A 14,764-nucleotide genomic window follows, 5' to 3' on the forward strand; every position below is an offset into this window, starting at 1 on the left:
CTAAAATACAAAAGACATGAAAGCATCTTGAAGACTTGACATCACGTAAGATGATAATGTCATATTGCTGCCATCATTAGTATTAGTCGCTTGTCATCTGCAGTTTGAAAGGATGGGGTTTTAAGCTCTATGTGGTAGGATCAGGAAGCAGCTAAGATCTAACGCAAAGAGCCCTTGACTCTGACGTTTGGTCCCATCACTTCCACTCCCAGTGATGGGAACTTCCTTACAGTGATTTGCCCTTCCAAGCTTTACTTGCTTCACTTTGAAAAACAGGGCCACCAACCTCATCTCTCAGAGGTTCCACAGGATTAAACGAATTGCCGGCACATTCAATCCTGTCCCATGGGGCTGTTGGGTGGTTAAATTACTTGACCCTAACTTTAACCAAGAAAGGTTGTGTATCTCAAAGAAAACTTCAAAGAACTAAAATACGTTGCAAGATGGGCTGCCTAAGATTCTGAGACCAATCCTCCAACACCAGCTGGGTGCCCTACAACTTAATTCTGACACCATCTACTTGGAAACAGTATCAGTCCTACAAGACTGCCCCCAGCCCCTTCAGATGACAGTCATAAGCCCAAGTTGTCATCTGTTCTTCTGACTGACCAGCTATAGAGAGGAGGTTCCAGTGACCGCCCACTCCTAGGGTTTGGTTAATATGCTACAGCAGCTCACAGAACTCAGAGAAACATTTACTTACTAGATTACAGGTTTATTATAGAAAGACAGAACTCAGGAACAGGCAGATGGAAGAGATGTATAGGGCAAGGTACATGGGAAGGGCACTTAGCTTCCATGCCCTCTCCAGCCTGCCTCCCTCCCAGAATCTCCACCTGTTCACCACCCAGAAACTCTCCAAACCCATCCTTTTGTTTTATATAGAAGCTTCAGTACACAGGCATGATTGATTACATCACTGGCCACAAGTGACTGACGTCAATCTCCAGCCCCTTTCCCCTCCCGGGAAATCAGGGGGCCAGACTGGAAGTTCCAACCCTCCAATCATATGGCTGGCTCCCCCAGCAACCAGCTTTGGGCTGCCAATCATCTCCCCCCAGCTTCAGGGGATTTACGGAAGTCACCTCATTAACAAAATCTAGGTGTGGTTGAAAGGGAACTGTTATGAATAACAAGATACCCATTTCACCTTCATGAGTCTGCAGCCATTTCGGGAACAAAGGACAAAAGACCAAATATTGTAACAAAAGATACGCCCACTGTTCTTCCAAGGGTTTGGGGAGCTTTGAGCCAGAAACAGAACAAACACCAAAAGTATATTTCTTATTATAAATCACAATATCACACTGCTTCATTTTATTCACTTATTCATTTTCTTTCTCTAGGGGATTTATTTGTACAGTATTCTGATATCTCTCTTTTAAATAGAAATAAACAAAAATAATAACACAACACATTGATAAGGCCTTTTTGAAATATGCATTTATATCAATTAGATCATTCAGACGATTTAAACCTGTGGCTCTCAAGCCTGGTTGCTCTTCACAATCACCTGAAGAGTATTCAGTCACACTCAATGCCTGGGCAGCTGAGAGAGGCTACAGGACTTGCCCAAGTCATCCATCTAAGTTGTGATGCCACTGGGATTTGAACCCAGGTCTCTAGCTTCAGTCCAGTACTCCATTTCCTACACCATATTTTCTAGAAAGAAAATTGACCTAGAGTTTAACTAAAATTAACTTAAGTGGATGCAAGTCCTGGCGTGGAGAAAGGAAAATTTGAGCCCGTGGCAAAAATATACGGACGAGTGGCAATAACACACTCACCGGAACAAGTCCACAGGAGAGCCTCATCTCACCTGGCCCAGCGTGTGCCGAAACCAGGGCCTGCTTTGTTATAAAACTGCTTGCTGTGAAGAAGTTCAGAGAGAAGTGGAGGTTCTAAAGGGAGAGATAAATCTATAAGCAAGACTACTGAGATGGTAAACTCCCAGCTCAGCAGTTCAGAGACAAAAACAAAAAGGTGTTGTGGGCAGGTGGGTACCTTTATTATAGTAACCAGCTCTGGGCCCAAGAAGCAATGAGGTCATCAGGGTTCCTGGGATGCCCTGAGGGAAGTGAGTAAAGAAACATGTAATCAGGTGACACCCGGGAGTGGGGGCTACCAACTTAGGGCCTCTCTGCACCCAAGGCCCGAGGAAGTCTCAGCCAACTTGGGAATCATCATGGATTGATGGTGGAGATGCTGAACTGGAAGGGATACACTTGAAGAATGAGAAAACTCACAAGAACAGAATGGGAGTTCAAGATCATCAAGACAAGCCCCTTGTTTTACAGGTTAACGAAAATGAAGACCAGAGAGGGGCAGTGACTTGCTTCAAGGCCACAGAGCTAAGTGGATGGCAGGTCCAAGCCTCCCTGCCCGGTGCTTCTTCCACCATTAAAAACCAAACATGAAAACATGGGCAAAACACAGACAAGCTCCAGTGATCATCAGGGAGAAGAGATTTGGGGGGCACCCCTGTATGCACTGTCACTCTTCTGCCCCTCCACTCCCTCCTCCAGCCCTCTCCACTCTGCCTAAGGAGGGAGCTGCCACTTTGGTTTCCACTCTGTGTTACAGGGATCAAGAGAACACTATCGAAAGCTGGTTTTACTCTGCCTTTGCTGTGTGTCTTGGGGTTAGTCACTTCATCGCTCTGGGCCTTGGGTTCTCCTTAAGTAAAATGGTATGTGTGAAAAGACAGTTCTAATGATACCCATTATGCCTGGTCTACTCTCTGAACCAGACTGGCAAACTACAACCGATTCTGGCCCACCATCTGTTTTTGTAAATAAAGTTTTATTGGACCACAACCACATCCAATCATTAATGTATTCTCTATGGATGCTTTTGTGCTATAATGGCAGAGTTGAGTAGATGCAACAGAGACCCCTGCCTGGCCCGCCATGCTGAAAATATTAACTAGCTGGTCCTCTAGAAAAAAAATGTGCTGATCCCTAAAAAACAAACACTCTGCCTACTACCTGTGACATACCCACATACATATATACACACACATCTACCATATATTTGTATATTGTCCAGATAATTTTTCTGCTTATGTGTTTGCTTTTAGAAGGAAAATATTTCAAGCATATAGCTAAATATGAAAACAAATGCAATAGATGATCATCATACACTCCAAGGTTTTTTCTATTTTTTTTAAATTTATTTATTATTTATTTTTGCCTGCGTTGGGTCTGTTGTTGCATGCGGGCTTTCTCTAGTTGCGGCAAGCAGGGGCTACTCTTCATTGCAGTGTGCGGGCTTCTCACTGCAGCGGCTTCTCTTGTTGCGGAGCACGGGCTCTAGGCGCGTGGGCTTCAGTAGTTGTGGCATGTGGGCTCTAGAGTGCAGGCTCAGTAGTTGTAGCACGTGGGCTCAGTAGTTGTGGCTTGTGGGCTCTAGAGTGAAGGCTCAGTAGTTGTGGCGCACAGGCTTAGCTGCTCCGCAGCAGGTGAGATCTTCCCGGACCAGGGATCAAACCCATGTCCCCTGTATTGGCAGGCGGATTCTTAACCACTGCGCCACCAGGGAAGTCCCCACCCCTAGTTTTAATCGATGTTAATATTCAGTTAGATTTTTATGTTTTCAAAATACTGTATCATAGTAATCTATACTTATAACTAATCTTGAGTTCTTTTAGAAGAAGGAAGAAAAGACATACTCACATGTACCTCAAGCTAAATAACTTGAAGAGTTTAGCACTGTTGTAACATGATTACTGTCATTCTATTTCTGGTTTTTCAGATGGGTGAAAGGGTCTCCCTTATGAGCTCCATGGTCTAAATTACAAGGCACACATTTTACCAGAGATTAAGGAATGAGTTTTTTGAGTTTCTTCAATCAAACAAATAGTTTAATATTAAAGTAAAATGGTATCTGGCAACTGATCCACTTCGCTGTACAGCAGAAACTAATAGAACATTGTAAAGCAACTATACCCCAGTAAAGTAAAATGGTGATTTTAGTTAGGACATTTAACCAGAGCTATCTTTTTTTTAAAAAAAATAAATTTATTTATTTATTTATTTTTGGGTGTGTTGGGTCTTCGTTTCTGTGCAAGGGCTTTCTCTAGTTGCGGCGAGCGGGGGCCACTCTTCATCACAGTGTGTGGGCCTCTCACTGTCGTGGCCTCTCTTGTTGCGGAGCACAGGCTCCAGACGCGCAGGCTCAGTAGTTGTGCCTCACGGGCCCGGTTGCTCCGCGGCATGTGGGATCTTCCTGGACCAGGGATTGAACCTGTGTCCCCTGCATTGGCAGGCAGATTCTCAACCACTGCGCCACCAGGGAAGCCCCAAACCACAGCTATATTAACTAGCAGTTCTTGATGTACTGCTTAAATGCTAATATAAATAGGGCAAGATTTAAAGAAAATAAAGCTTGAGATTGAATTGAATGCCCGTTTCTATCCATGCTTACCCCTAATCCAGTTGATGAAATCTTAGTCATAGGAATCAGTCTTAAGAGGAATGTCCTTTTATAATCACTATTTCTTTTGTTAGAAAAAGCAAAACCTTTGAGACTTCTCTGGACGCCAAGGTTTACACAACTTCATTTGAAGTCAAAGTCCCTATAGCCATTTGGTTCCCTAGTGACCTGGTCCCAGCTCACATATAACCAAGGATAGACATTTGTTTCATCTTCTTTAGACATGACAGAGATGGAAAGGGAAGTTTCTGCCTCTCTCATCTGACTTCATCAGCATCATTGTTTGCCTTCCATAACCTCGTAACATTTCTTCACTGTATTCGTTATTTGTCCTTTTGAGGCTCTTTCACAGTGTGTGTGTGTGTGTGTGCGCGTGTGTGTGTGTGTATGTGCGCACACGTGAGTAGTACCTTCATTCTAATCCTCTTTCAATCCCTCCAATCAATAACAGGGCTCTATATGAGAGAACATAAACTAGCACTGAGGGCTCACCTTTGAAAAATCTCCCTGACCAATGTCCCTCTGATACAGAGCTTAAGGATGTACCAAGGGGGAAAGTGGGGGAGGGAGAAATTAGGAGATTGGGACTGACATATACACACTACTATATATAAAATAGGTAACTAATAAGGACCTACTGTATAGCACAGGGAACTCTACTCAATACTCTCTAATGGCCTATATGGGAAAAGAATCTAAAAAAGAGTGGATATATGTATATGTATAACTGATTCACTTTGTTGTACAGCAGAAACTAACAAAACACTGTAAATCAACTGTACTCTAATAAAAATTAATTTAAAAAATATACAGTGAAGGGGCTTCCCTGGTGGCACAGTGGTTGAGAGTCTGCCTGCCGATGCAGGGGACACGGGTTCGTGCCCCGGTCCGGGAAGATCCCACATGCCACTAAGTGGCTGGGCCCGTGAGCCATGGCTGCTGAGCCTGCGCGTCCGGAGCCTGTGCTCTGCAACGGGAGAGGCCACAACAGTGAGAGGCCCACATGCCGCAAAAAAAAAAAAAAAAAAAAAATATATATATATATATATATATATACACAGTGAAATTCAAATGAGCACTTCATATAATTAAGCCTGCTATAGAAATACATATTTCTTCAATTCTTCAAATCTGTAGACCAGAATAACATGAAATATATTTAACATCTTTCACATGCAGAACCACCAACCAAAAAAAAAAAAAAGATGTTTCTGATAAAGCCAGACATTTTTTTCTTAAATTTTAGACCCGAAAGTTTGCTAGATTAGCACGTAGTTATACAGTCGTTAAAATAAGCTCTTGAGACAGAAATATACGTTCGTTTTACGACAGCTAGCTCAGTCTGCGCTAATGACGCCACAACGCAAGGGGGGCGGGGCATGGCCAAAATCTAATGTTTCTGCCCATCTTCCCAATTCCACTCTGTGGCACGCTTGTCTCACGGGTGTCCTTCCTCTCTCCAGACTGAAGGGCACAATGTTTTTAAGCTTTGGGATTTAACGTCTCTGCTTCAACCTTCAGAACAGCTCTCCAACCACTCTGAAGCCGTCCCAACCTCCCAAGCTGGGAGCCAAGAGTGTGCTTGACACAGAACCCAAGGGGACCTGGGAATGGTTCATAATGGAAGATTCTCAAATATATCATATGTATCTATTACTAGGAAGATTAATAATGATAAGAATGCCCCTTCTCAGTGCAAGACTTTTCTCTCTTGATACTTAACCTACCCCGGCGGATGAGGTTAAGCTATGCCCCTTAATGAGGAACTATTAAGACACCTATAATTAAAATGACTTTTCTCCCGAGTGCTCAAGGAAAATTACATTTTTTCCCCTTAACAATTATAAAAACAAAATAACGACAGCAAATTTGAAAAAGGTAATGTCCCTCCCAATTCCACCCCCTCAAAAAGGCATAAAGGGATGGCTTCAATGCAGAACTGTCATACTTGGGAGGCACAAGGACACCTGGAAAATTTACTCAAAATGCAGGTCCCCAGGCCCAATTCACAATAAACTCCGCTACTTGAGATTTGGGGTCAGGCTCAGGATGTCACCTTTTAATAAAAGCCCAGGCAGTTTGGATACTCGTAGTCCGGAGACTACGTACGCTTTGAGAAACACTGCCACGTGTTCAATACTAGTCTTTTTTTCTTATATAATATATATCTCCCAATCTTCCAATTCTGTGTTCTAGCTTCTTGTTATCCAGCACATATTTATTTACACTACATTTGTTCTTCATCCTGGTGAAATTTAAGAGATCAGAATTTAAATCCCCAAGCCTCTCTTAAACAGCTTTATTCAGATACTTTCTTATTAAGGGGCCAGAGGGCAAGGGCATATTTACAGTTTCCACTGTGTATTGCCAGATTGCTTTCTCCTAGTGTGGAGAAATTTATATTTAAACTGGCAGATTAAGAGGACCCAATATTCACCATAACGTCACCAGCAATGTGTATTTGAATTTATTTTTACTTTGTTCTGCTAATTTAGTCAGTGTAAAATGGTATCTCAAGGTGGATTTAATTTGCACTTCTTGCATTTCTGGTGAAGATTAATATGTTTCCCTGTGTTTCTTTGCTATTTATAAGTTTCCCAGAGTTACAGTTAAACTTTCGAATCTCTCGTCACATTCAGGGCATGGCTTTTTGCTTCTTTCTTTGTTGTCAAGGCAACTGAAACGTAACAGACACCGAAAAGCCAGTGATGGAGCGGGGACTCTGGCTTGATTCAGCATCCCAGGACATGCTCTTGGCCAAACTACCTTCTGTCCTGAGGGTCTTAAGGCAAAAACTTCCAGATGGGAGGAAGACAGGGAAAAAGAAGGTATTCCAAGTCAGGTTTCTGGGGAAGAGACTGTGAGACCGAGATCTGCATACAGGAGATTTCTGGGGGAATTTTCTCAAGATTAAGACCTGGAGGAGGTGACAGAAGCTGGAGCCGGCCGAGGGAGGGGTTCAGCAGTTGCCATCTCAGCCATGGCCTCGGGGATCACTAGTACTGAGATGACACTTTAGTGTTGTCCTGCTTTAAGGCAAGGGTTCCAGGACTTTCTTCCCGCACATGGACCAGTCCTCTGATGCAGGCTGCCCCAGGGAAGGCATTCTGAGCTTGGATGAGGTGACTCTCTTCAGCAGAAGGCAAATCCCAGAGGGACACTTGGCTGTGAACTGTCAGCCACCAATACTACCAGCAGCTGGGGGGGATGAGAGCTGAGTCCTGAAGAGGGAATCTGGGTGACGTGTCACAGTATCCCCTGCCTAAGGACTCTGACGTTGGTTGAAACACTATAGTTTCCTTTAATATGTGCTATCATTTTAGTTATCTACTGATGTACAACCATCTCAAAACTCAGCCTGAAACAAACAAAACATTTCCATTTTGCTCATGATTCTGCAAAAAGGGCTGGGCTCAGCTGGGCAGTTCTTCTGCCAGTCTTGCTGATGATCACTCATTGGCTGTATTCTGCTGCTGAGGAAGCTGTGGTGGGTCTCTCTCCAGGGAGTCTGAGGGCTTCCTCTTCTCACTGTGGTCTCATCAATTCCAGGTAGCCTCTTTACATGGTCTTTCCAGCAATGTAACCGGTTTTCTTGCATGGAGACTTAGGGCCAGTTCCCAGCCTAAGCCTTTAGAGGAGGGCTTCTCAACCTTGGCACTATCGACAATTGAGGCTGGATCATTCTTTTGGGGGGAGGCGGCAGCAGACACCTGTCCTATACATTGCAAAATGTTTAGCATCATCCCTGGTCTCCACTCACTAGATGCCAGTAGCACTCTTCCAGTCGGGACAATAAAAAAAGTCTCTAGACATTGCCAAATGTCCCTTGGGGAGTAAAATTGGTTCCCGTTGAGAATCACAATTTTAGAAAACCTAACAACTTACACTTTAGTATTCTTGGAAGTTCTACCACATTCTATTGGTTAAAACAAGCCATAAACACAGCCTAGATTCAAAGCACATGGATACCAGGAGACCTGGCTCATTGGGGGCCAACAATGTAACAGACCGCCATGATTCTGTGAGGTTCACATTAATATTTCCATATCATAATGTGACACTAAGGCTCATTCTTTCAGATCCACACAGTCAGAAAGTCATAGCACCGAGATCCAAGCCCAGGTCTGCCTGACACAAAGCGCATACCCTCTCCACCACCTTGAATTGCCTATAGCAGGTTTCAAAAGGTTATTCTTAGAAATGAACTACCCTCAATCTTCTAAAAAAACATGTTAAAGAGCAAGGTTTTACTTGGGTTTACTTACAATTAATGAAGAAAACATTAATCACTTGAAGTGCTATTTTGGAGCTCATGAAACTGAAATGAAGCGCAATATGAGATGTTCATTTATTTCCAAGGGGTTTATTTTGTTAACATTCAATCACTCAATCCTCTTTGCCTTATTTATAGTCTAAGTATGCTTTTTTAATAAGTAAAATCTTATTTGGAGTGATACAAGTAACAGCCTTCTTCTCTCCAAGATGCAGGGGGTAGAGGTTGTGGGCAAAGCCAAGACGTCCCACTGGACACCCCCTTCCACCCAGGGCAGAGTTTCTTCAAGGGTGGTCTACACTGGTGTTCCCCACTTAGAACTGTAGCCTCTTACAAGACCCCAACTCCTGCCAGGGTACGAAATGCCTAGACTTAAAGCTTAGCTCCACCACTCACTGGCTACACGGCTTTCGATGAGCCATTCAAACGTCCAGAGCCTCAGTTTCCTTGTCTATAAATTGGGTGAAACCCTAGCCTGGAGGATTTGTGTTGAGAAAATGAAATGATACACGGACATGTGATCCCTTTTCCCATCCCTTCCTGGGAAAAAAGGGAACTGCAGTGGATGCAACAGACACAACCAAGAGAAGGTCTTTTTGACTTGAGAGCAGATTAATCCAAGTCTCTTCTTTATCAGATGGGAAGCCCAGTGTAGAAGAGGAGGCTATCAGTGGATTAGGGCACATTCTATGGTCCCTAGGATTTGTGGATCCTGTGCCATCGCCCCTCCCACCCATGAAGGGAGCAGACACATAAAAGGCAAAAATAAAGCATGAATACTGTTCCTCCTCTATACCTCTCCCACCTTAGCAGATAGGACATGGAAATTGAAGGGAAAGGAAAGACCAGAATGAAGACCATTCATCATTAGATACAGTAACCACTACCTTCCCAGTATTTCTCAAAACATATTCTGTGAGTTCTTCTCCAAATTGCATACGTTACATTTATTATAGAGAAAACTCTCTTATCTGGAATGCTCAGGACCCTAACGTTCTAGTGAGCTGAATGTTCTATTTCACAGGGAGGCACCAGATCTCTCATACACGGAATTCTAGTTTCCAATGTTGGGACATGGCAACAGGTTTTTTGATCAAAGTTTTAATCAAATATAATTTAATATTTATCCAAGGGCTTCTAAGGTACAGTAGTATTTTGTATTGGCTCCAGGAAATAATAAGAAACATCCACTGTCTAAGACTTGAGGGTTAACATGTAGATTACTGGAGGTTTCTCATTTATACTTCCTTCATAGTTAAACCAATCTGGGTTGAATTCTAGCTCTAGACTTACTAGCTGGCTGTACTTGGGCAGGATAATCTCTACAAGCCTTAGTTTTCAATCTGTAAACCTGTAAACTTTCAATCTGTAAATATAATGGTAATTGCCGTAGGGAAACAATATGATAATTATTGTAAAGTCCTTGGCACAAAGCCTCACTCAGAGTAAGTACTTAGTCAAGTTTACTCTGACTGTTCTCTCTTTTGGATTCTATTTCAGCTGCATGAAAAATAAACATGCAGAGAAAGAACCAGGAAGCACTATGGAACACCTAACGGTCCTCGTGCAGGAGATGCTGACAAAGCAAGTGACGGAGGTTTAGGGGATGGGAAGGCGACTTGCACACCTGCAGGGCACACACCCCGTCTTGTCTAATCACCATGGCCATCCTGTGGTTGGGAATGAAGGCTGATTAGAGAGGAAAACTCAGGAGGCCACTCTAACGGAGGGGTAAAATTTCCCAAGCCCGTGCCAGGGAAAACTGCTGTTTGGATGCAAGAGTCCTGTAGCTGGACAGTCACCGGTGTGTCTCCAGTGCTGTGGTTCAAGTGCTCACAGCTCAGCCCCAGAGGGCCTGCCTGCAGTGAGTCAGGGAAGGACATTATGAAACTCCTGCCCGTGCCTCCTTATGTGGTCCCAGAGATACACGCAGGCTTTCCTCTGCCATCAGTCACCCCTGGGCATCTAAAAGGCACAGCTGCTTTAGTCTAAGAGATGTTGCCTCAGCTACTGAGCCTCATCACTCATTCAATTTTTACTTGGATAATTATTTCCAAATGATAGCTAAAGGCCCCCTTTTATTTGCTGGCTGACCGTCTTACTAATGTGCCTCAATTTCAGTTAGGACAATTGATGACAGATCTCGGCTCAGACAGATGGACTCTCCATGAGGACCCCTCGCCTGTGTCTTGCCTCCTGAAGGGTTTTTCCATGATGACTGGCTCACACAAGATGGGCTCAGCTGTCCAGTGGGCACCCAGGAAGCAAAATGTGGTCGCGAAGTGAACAGAAAAGCTCAACGGGCTTCAACGATGCAAGAAACGCTCTGGCAAGAGGAGGAACTAGGTATGTGCTAGGCAGCGCCAGGGGCAGCCCCCTGCAGCCCAGAGAAGCTGCGAAGGAAAGGTTAGCAGGACATGAGGTTTCTCAGGAGCCAGAGAGCTTTGCTTCCGGAAGCCTTGCTCAGTTTGCACTGGATCTACGTGGGATGCTTCCTGTTGGCTGCACTTGCCCAGGGACAGGGCTGGCGTGGGTGTTGAGAGCAGCACTGCTCCCCCAGCACTGAAGGAGAGGAGCTGGAAAGACCAGAGAAAACCAGCCTGTGTCCTGCTGGAGGAAACACCTCTTTTTACAGTCAAGCCAGAGAATAAAAGAGCAGGGAGAAATGGGGTTTTCAATCTGCTGGGTTCGTCTGCAGCCCCCCACCTTGAAGGTGAGGCAGTGGTGGATGGAAGGGGCGTGGACTTGGAATCCAGAAGACTTGGAATCCAGAGGTTCCATTTTGTCTCTACCTATTAGCTGTGTGAGGCTGGGTCTCTGTCCCATCACACTGAAATGGGGACGAGACTACTAACCTTGCAGGGTGGTTGTGAGGTTACATGGAAGGACACATAAAAGATATGGTACCTAATGGTACTCCCCAAATGATCATTGCCTGTTCTCACTAACTTCCTTCCTTTGTCTCCACAGCTTTACCAACTGTGGGCAATTTCATACTAAAATCCAATCTCCCTGTCTCCCTAAGAGAACCCTGGTTTTGTTCAAGGGCAGCCATGAGCCTAAGAGAAGGACTGAATCTAGTAGCCTGCCTTGTAGGTAGAGGCGGCCAATGACACATAGTTACTGAGAAGGGCTTCAGAGAAAGCCCCCTTTGACCCTCACCCAACCTGTTCTTCCATCCAGGAACCACGGCCTGAGCTCAGGCAGAGCTGGGACAAGCCTGGTGTCCAAGAGAGGTTTTTTGACTGAACAAGAAAAAAAAAATGGCAGAGACAGCTAACATTTATGAATGCTTGCGCCACGCCAGTCAACGTGCTAAGCCCTTTTCTTGTTTCATTTAATTTAATCTTCAAAAAGACCCTATGAAATATTTTTCTACTGTTAACTTCTATTTACAAATTGGGAACCTAAAGTATAGGAATACATGAGTATATGTAAGCGCAATGGAATGAATGAATGAGTGAACATACATAGGAATGACAGCATCTTTTGGAATTCAGGAAGGAGAATTAGAGGTGGAGGGTAGGTGGAGGTTCCTATCACTGTGGTAATTTCCTAAATTACCACAAATTTGGTAGCTTCAAACAACACAAATTTATCATCTTACAGTCCTATAGATTAGAAGTCTGACACAGGTGTCGCTGGGCTAAAGTCAATATGTTGGCAGGGCTGTGCTCCTTTCTGGAGGCTCTAGGGGAGAGGCTGTTGCCCTGTCTTCTCCAGCTTCTGGAGGCTGCCCACATTCCTTGGCTCAAGGCCCCCTCCTCCATCCCCGAAGCCAGCAGTGCTGGGCTAATTTCTTCTCGCGCCGCTCACTGCCATCTCTGTTCTGCCATCCACTTTTAAGAACGCTTATGATTAAGCTGGGTCCACCTAGATAATCCAAGACAACCTCCCTATTCTAAGGGCGGCTGACCAGCAACACTAATCCCATGTGCAGCTTTAATTCCCCTCGCCAGAAGAGGTAACAGATTTACAGTTTCCGAGGATTAGGACCTCTCTGGGGACCATCACTCTGCCTACCACAGTAGGTTTTCCGGAAGTTTTCCTCATTGTTTACGGTAATATCTTTGTCACAGGAGCAGCTGCAGCACGTAGCTGACTCTGTGGCGGGATGGCGTATCTCAGTTTAAGGATGACAGGAAGATGAGACCTGCCTGGTTCATGTTCCTGGCATGGTCACAGGGTGCAGTTCTGGTCACAGAGTCTCACACTGCCACCTGTGGGTGCAGACTCCACTCAGTTCTCTGGGGCAAGGATGAGGGTGACACTGGCCGGTCACACCCAATGACCATCTGCGGACCACGGGGCTTTCCTCATCTTATATCCAGTGGCCGCTGGGCATGTGGAATTGATTTGCAGGAAATTAAGGAGAAGAAAGGGAGGGGAGTTGCACAATCTCTTCACACTTATTTTCATACTCTTGTCTTCAATCAGCCATGAGATTCACTAGGACAGTGATGCCCTGACAGGGAGGTCGCCTAGCCCGGGTGACCCAGCTACTAGCTGACAAAGTAGAAACTAGGATCTGAGGTCTTCTACCCAGCCTATCCCTGAGCAAGTCTGACTGCTCCCCACCAGTCCCATGGCCAGACCATTCTCAGGGCCTTTGATCCAATGCCTTTCATGCCCAAACGACCGCTTCTTGCCCTTGTGTGCTTATATCTTTCCCTCTATCAAGACTATGCGGCCTCCAGGAAGCAGCCTCCCACCACACCACCCAAGCAGCCCATTCTGGCTTCTTGTCCTTACTTTGTGCAGGTCAGCCATTCCATGGCAACTGGTATCTCTGGTATGTCCATGGTGGGTCTCTCTCACTTGACCTTGGACCCCTGAAAGACAGTTACATTTTAATTGTTTTTAGTTCACCATCACTCCCACCTCTGCACCCGCCATAGTATCTTTTCCACCATTGACTGTCTCTAAATGTTTGTTGCTTAAAAGACAATTGGACTTCCCTGCTGGTGCAGTGGTTAAGAATCTGCCTGCCAATGCAGGGGACACAGGTTCGAGCCCCGGTCTGGGAAGATCCCACATGCCGCGGAGCAAGGAAGCCCGTGCGCCACAACTACTGAGCCTGCACTCTAGAGCCCGTGTGCCACAACTACCGAGCCCATGTGCCACAACTACTGAGCCCGCGCACCTAGAGCCCGTGCTCCACAACGAGAGAAGCCACCGCAATGAGAAGCCCGCGCACCGCAAAGAAGAGTAGCCCCCACTCACCGCAGCTAGAGAAAGCCTGCGCACAGCAACAAAGACCCAACACAGCCAAAAATAAATAAATTTATTTAAAAAAAAAAAGACAATTGGATGCTTTGAGTTGACCCAAGTCAACAGATATTTTCCTTTTAATATTTCACCTCAACATAGCAGCCTCAGAGCAAATCAGTTACCTTTTCTCCAATACTTCAATGAGTTTTAAAAAAATCCTCCACACTGTCTTAGAAACTACTGTGTCCCTTCTCAAGTCCCTGTCAGGAATGCTTTGTAAGAAATGCCTCTCTACTCCTCAATCAAAAAGCAAAAGCGAAATTAGTTGGTCCTTGAGCCATCACCGACTGGTGTTTCTGCAAAGTGATCTACTCAAGGTGACAACAAAGCAAAGCTCGCTGGTGAGGCTGAGAGAGGGATGCCTCCGCCCACCCCCAGGCTCTGTCCACCGACACCAAGGAGCAGATGGAGGTTGTATGCCTAGCTGAGCACCGCTAAACACTGTTGTTTGAACAGAAACACTCCTAGGTTAAATCTCAGAGATAAATAGGTAATTACAGTGAATCCTTCCTAATTGCCATCCTTCTGCCCAGCACATGGAAACAACACCTCACTCATTCTTTCAGGGTGCTGAGAGGTGGGCAAGGCCTTCCATGCTGCCTGTGGAGCTCTCTGAATGAAAGGCCTGTGTCCCTATCCTGTGGATGAGGTGACTGAGAATAAACAAGGCACATGTTTCCAGAGTCGCTGGGGGTGGTGGGAACATCCGTGTGCAGCTGTATTTCTCCGTTTCCGGGAGAATTAGAGAAAAAGATGGACTGGTGGGCACAAAACGAATCTGAAAGA

The 14,764-nt window shown here is 45.1% G+C and overlaps 1 long non-coding RNA gene across 1 annotated transcript in view; it reads right to left on the reverse strand.

Annotated features, from left to right (window-relative positions):
• Nucleotides 1-13,462: 13,462 nt before the first annotated feature.
• LOC132417127 (uncharacterized) overlaps nucleotides 13,463-14,764 on the reverse strand; it is a 365,235-nt gene continuing 363,933 nt past the window's right edge. Inside the window, exon 5 of the long non-coding RNA XR_009517761.1 lies at nucleotides 13,463-13,539. This is a non-coding gene — a long non-coding RNA (uncharacterized lncRNA). The remainder of the gene's footprint in view (nucleotides 13,540-14,764) is intronic.

Source organism: Delphinus delphis, chromosome 20 (genome assembly GCF_949987515.2).
Source record: "Delphinus delphis chromosome 20, mDelDel1.2, whole genome shotgun sequence".
Taxonomy (NCBI): domain Eukaryota; kingdom Metazoa; phylum Chordata; class Mammalia; order Artiodactyla; family Delphinidae; genus Delphinus; species Delphinus delphis.